We start from the raw sequence: 6,434 nt of genomic DNA, 5'->3' as shown, positions 1-6,434 counted from the left end.
ACGACGATTTTTCGCTGATTTTCGTTGTTTTCTGGTTTGAATTCGCAAAGAATAGCTCGAAATCTACAAAACTGTCACTTTTTATCAAGATTTAACGGCTGAATTGCAAGACAACAGCAGAAATCTGCACGAAATCGTCAAGATTCTTAGAGAAATCCGCTTATTTCAATGCAAAACGGCGATTTTTCGCTAATTTTCGATGTTTTCTGGCTTGAATTCCCAAAGAATAGCTCGAAATCTACAAAACCATCACTTTTTATCAAGATTTAACGGCTGAATTGCAAGAAAACAATTTCTGGAGACATAGGAATCGAACTTCTACCGAGGTTTATATACTATTTTATTCACAATCATTTAAAAAAAATAATAAAGAATGTTAAAAGTCCAATATTGTTAAACGTTTATTTGCTTCTAAAAACTGTTACCTAATTACTTCCGCCCATGCTCTACATTAGAAATGACTCCTCTGGAGTGGATATATCTAGACAACCACTTTTTCACCCACGCACGCATCAAGAGAATAAGTAGTTCAATTTGGTTGAACCTCCTACCAAAGTCGCTACTGTCAACTCATGAAGTTTTAGGTTAGGAATCTTTGATTTCAATACAACTTTATTATTATACGTAAATCAGTCATACGTAAATTCATTTTGTATATTTTCGACTCTTACTTCGCTGATATTTGACACTTACCGTTTTAAATTACATTTAACAGATTTTACGAATTAAAATATTTTATCAATCGTCAATCGTGTGATAATTTTATTGTTGAATATTAAAAATATGGATAGTGTAAAAATAACGTTCACCCGAGCGGTCGATTGATACTCCTATTCATCCAACCTTCTAAACCCACACACTTCCTTAAACGGAAGTCAAGAAAGAATATTAATTTTAATGCAATTACAGGGATGATTAAAAAAGTGGTGAAGCCACTCCTGCCTTGAAGCGTCAGCGCCGGTTCTATCGTTTTTGCAAGAAAAGCAGAAATTATCTCAAGAGGCTGACAACCTAAACTGTCAAATAGATGCAATTTAGTAATAGAAAACTTTTCTGAAAATCTAAAATAATTGTAAAATAATTTATTTATGTCTTACCGTTTAATTATGAGCTCTTTATGGCTCTTATTTGCGGTACGTTTGAGGTACAATTACGCCCTAGGGCATTAAGGTGTCATAGCAACCTCACAACAAACAGCGACTGGCTAGGAATCGACTTGCTTTCTTTGCCCGCTATATTCAAATTGCATTTAAACTTAATTATCACCAAATAGTCATCTTTTTTTGTCATAAATTCAGATTGTGTCAGAACTATCGTTTCCTTTCAAGCTTGAAAAATTCAAAATTTCATTCGGCTGTAACTGTAACACGATTGAGTAAAATCTAAATCTTTTTCCATAAATCAAATGGGTTCTGCAAGGCGCAAATGTTTTATCAGTAATGAAAATCCCGCCAGAGCGTTCGTTATTCGAGTTTTGACCAAACACCAAATAAAATATTTTAATTCGTAAAATCTGTTAAATGTAATTTAAAACGATAAGTGTCAAATATCAGCGAAGTAAGAGTCGAAAATATACAAAATGAATTTACGTATGACTGATTTACGTATAATAATAAAGTTGTATTGAAATCAAAAATTCCTAACCTAAAACTTCATGAGTTGACAGTAGCGACTTTGGTAGGAGGTTCAACCAAAATGAACTACTTTTTAAACTTGTCTAGAGCCTAGAGGGTAGAATCGTTATTATTTTTCATGGTATTGCCAAATCACCAGAGCTCTATAAAATTTTGTTCTTTCCAATTATGTATTTAGATTACGTAAAAGGTAAACTAAAAACACTAATTGTTTACGGTTTCCAAAAAGTCCAAGCTTTCAAGCTAGCTGCGTCATTCCATTGGCGCATTACAAGGACAAAAAGAAACAAAAATACCACAGAATTTACTACAGAAAGCAACCAAAACAACCTTAGGAACTTCCCATAATAATAATTTAAATCGTACTAATGATGAATTATTAGTTTTTAGGATTAATTTCGAAAATTCTGTCAAATTAAACCATTTTTATCTTAATTTTGGATGCATGCTGCTCAGGTACGCTGTGTACCTATAAAATTATTTCGATTCGATTGGCTTCAAAGAAGCTTTCTGCCATTGCTAGGATTGTTTATACCGACAATTAGTAAAGGTGTATTTTTGAAGAGTTTTCTGTTCTTACTTCATCATTCTTGTTGTCTTTAGTTATCGTTGGAAAGACATTTGATGAAAGGAGAAAAAGCCAGATCAGTTAATTTGGCAATAAAATCATGTTTAGTCATGACATGATTGTATTGATGAAAAATTTAATTTGGAAATCAGTTAGTTTTGCAACAAAGTTCCGTTTGGTTCTTTCAAAAGAAAACGTATCTTTTTCATTTTCATCAGCAAATTAACTTGAAACGTCCATTTTGTATCATTGTGATCCATAACACAAACGCCAGAAGCTTTTCTTTTTTTTTTCATTTAGCAGATGGACTGCTTTTTGAAGACCCCTTCAAATGCTGCATGTGTTTCTGATTTTTAATCACCAGGTCGTCTCCGAGTACTCCTAAGTGTGGATGATGTGGAGTCTTCTGTCTTAGCATTTTCCTCACTAGAGGTTTAGTAGGAAGGGTCGGCGGAATCTTCATTAGCTTTTAAAAAATATAAAAAGGTTTTGATTTGTAATTATTAAAAAAAATATATTACAATTACTTTAGATTTTCAGAAATGTTTTCAGGGGGGCGATTCTCGAAATCACACTAAAACTTTAGTGCACTAAATTTTTAGTACGAGAAAATCAAAAAAATTAAAAAAATTAAACTAAAAAGTGCACTAATATTTTAGTGCGGTTTAAACATTATCTTGGCAACATCTCAAAACCAGTTTGTCCCCCACAAGAAATTACAGCAAAATGAAAAAAAATTATAGTTTTTGCTACTTTTTGATACGATTTTTGACTCGTGAAACCATAATCTCATGAGAATATCTCATCGTGGATCCAAACCTTTAGCGCAGTGTAAAAAGTATAACTTGCGTGTTATTGAGAAGCAAAAGAAAACATCTAAACTTTCTGAACAACTTTTAGTTCTTGTACAAGACAAGTTTATGTCTATTTTTACATGAAAAAATGCCCAATAACTTTGGAGAAAAGAAAAAAACATAAAAATACATCAGGCATGGCAAAACTTAGCTCAAAATTTAAAATAAGGCATAATTAAACACCAACAGACAACAGAACGAAATGATCCAGTCAAACAGAATGTGTTTGATTTTAAAGCAATAGTATTTTTCCAATCAGTGGTGTTGCATAAGTAGGATTTGCAAGGTCTTGAAATTAAATGTGTGTTCAGTAAATCGAAAAGTTTTACGGAGTTTTCTATCTTCCACATTTTTAAGGAATTTTCTATATATTTTGGTTTCATATAAATTTGCTACTACTACATCTAAGTTAAGACCTGTCTAGATTCTTCTTCTAATTTCATTGCTTTATCAAAAATTATGCCAATCTAAATAAACTAGCATGCAATTTAGTCTAATATCGACCACACTAATAATTTCATACTGAAAGTTCAGTACACTAAATGTTCACAGAACGTCGAGAATACACTTTTTCATTTTTCACATTAAATATGGATATTTAGTGCACTAAATCAAATCAGCACATTTCGAGAATCGCACCCCTGTTACTAAATTGCATCTATTTTTTTGACAGTTTAGGTTGTCAGCCTCTTGAGATAATTTCTGTTGTTTTTTTTTTATAAAAACTACAGTATCTTTTTTCCTCTTTATTTAGCCGATAGAGTGCTTGTGAAACGCTCTCTAGGTATGCGTATGCGTCGTCTCCGTTAACTCCTAAGTGTGGACGCTGAGGAATCTTCTGCCTCATCATTTTCAACACGGGAGCTTTGGAAGGAAAGATCCAGAAATTTTTCACCTAAACATTCTTTAAGAACGCTTAGGTCTTTTCCACCCCTTGAAGTTGTCTGAACTTGTAACAACGGATGCAGTTTTCGCATGGGTGGTGGCACACTAGGACCTGCAAGATAAACAAAAAAAATGAAATAAAAATTGGCAAAAAAAAATTATGTGAGAATGAATATATGTACTCACAGATAATATTTCATCCTCTTCTTGGGATTTCGCCTTCTCACTGACACTCACTCCATCTGCTTTCTGAAATAAAATAAAATATTATTAATTGTTATAGTATTAAGAATCTCATAATTTACTTACTTTGAATAAAATATCCTCTAGAATATTTATTGATGATTCATCTTCATTGTCACTATGTATGATGATGATCTGGAAAAAAGAAACAAGTACATGAAATACAGGCAAACTGTTGAAATAAAATCAACTTGTATTTCTCAATACCTGTTGATGTCGTACGATTATTATACTCATCGGGGTTTATTTGTACATATTTAAATAAAATTTATTGATGTTGCCTTCACTGAACTGTAACTTGTCGCAAATTTCAAATTGAATGATTTGCATTAGAATTTTTCTATAATAAAAAATATTGTTGATTTTGCAAAATTTGCGTCCCCACTTTAGACGGATACAAAGGAAGTGGAAAGTTCAATGCGCAATTGAAAAAACTATCAAGCTAGTCAGTGCTCAGAGAAAATATCTACATATCAAATGATTGCATCAAAGTCAAAGACCGCGTATTTCAATGAACTTTCCTAGATGTGCAAGCTTGCATTTTTCATGACCGCGGTCAAAGAACCAAAAAAATGAATATGTATGTAAAAAGTGATTACTTTTTGGACATTTGTTGTAAACATTAATGACAGCTCGTTGTCTTTTATAAAATTGGGTAATTTAACTTTTAATGTAGAACAATCCTGAATCTTTTTGAGCGAGTTCTTTTTGTATTTTGCCATTCAGCCAATTGGAATTTTTGGCCAAAAAAGTCTTTATGCTGAAGTGACTCTGTTGCCACCTATTTTTGACATGAATACAGAAACTGTTAACTGCAGTTTTCACAGTAGCACTTTTCCTTCACAATCGCTAAGGTTTAATTTTTCTAAAAGAAACTGCTAAACACTGTCACTTCTGCATCCCACACTTGTTTGTTCTCTCCAAAATTCGAATTGTCTCCAAGAGCACATTTCGTCTAATATCCAAACACAAAAATCTTTGTAAACCGGTTAGATCCGGCAGTAATTATTTGGTCGCCAAATGAACAGCAATAATGCTAAATTCTGACATAAATTTTACGACAGAGAATGACAGAGAATTTTATTAACCATTGCTCAATGATTTTACTTTGAGAACAAAAAAATATCGCTTAATTTGGGCTTGATATTGCAATAGTATGGCAACATTTACCAACCAAAAGCAAAATCTAAAAATCTAGTAAAATCTAAAAAATTTTATTAAAAATATATTCGTATAAAAATGTTATAAAATCCTCCTGCGCGAAGCTTGTTTGTGCATTCGCGTAAATAAAACACTCGCTCCTTTCAGTCGCTCGTGCTTTAAATAAACGCTCATGCACGAACATAAGCTTCATAAGCACTAATATTGTAGATAACTATTATAGCTAGAAACAAATAATTAAAAAAATTATACACCCGGTTTTCAGAAACAAAATTAAATCCTTAATTTTGATCAAAGATTTTTACGAAACCAAATAACGTTACCTATTGAGGTTTTTACATCTGAAAAACTAAAACTCGAGAAAATGTATAAATTGATGCTTCAAAAATTATAAATGCTAGTTGACTATAATCAGTAAAACATGTAAACAGTTTAGCAAAATTACCAACACTAGTATTGTTGCCAAATTTTTAATAGCACTAGGATTGTCAAATGTGCTTTTATACAATCTACTGCTAAAGTGATACTGTTACTCTAACAATTTAGAATGAAATGAAATATTTAGCATTATGTTAAAGTGGCATAAGTAAGTTGCAAGTTTAATTTCAATTATTGCATTAAACCGGCCTATACTTAGTTACTTACTATTGGTCGAATTAAAAATCGATTGTTCTAAAATTTACTTTTTTTAGCAATGAAAGTGAATTATGTGAAGAAAAATGAACGTTAGAATAATCAATAATTTTACGAAATAAATCAGAAAATAAAAATTACATCTTTAATTAAAATTAATATTTAATTCCATCAAATGTCAGAAATCAAACTGAATTAAATGCGTGATTAATTTAATCGCAATCAACTTAGAGTGGAAATGATTGAAACATTGAACATTGATTCAAAATTTCTTTCAATGTTTTTCAAATCATGTTGTTTACTCGACTCAATCTGCATGAGTTTTCAAGTGAGTTGGAAATAAAATTTTGCTTGGCTGACGCACCCCTGTACAAAAACTGACGCTCAGATCTCAAGCAGACGAACCCAAAAGTTCTAGGGGTAAAATGTATTGTTGGGTGCATATTCTATTCATAC

The sequence above is a fragment of the Gnatocerus cornutus genome, unplaced genomic scaffold (assembly GCF_029298725.1).
Source record: "Gnatocerus cornutus isolate USDA-ARS CGAHR unplaced genomic scaffold, icGnaCorn1.1 Chromosome12, whole genome shotgun sequence".
Lineage (NCBI taxonomy): Eukaryota > Metazoa > Arthropoda > Insecta > Coleoptera > Tenebrionidae > Gnatocerus > Gnatocerus cornutus.
This window is presented reverse-complemented; position numbering follows the sequence as displayed.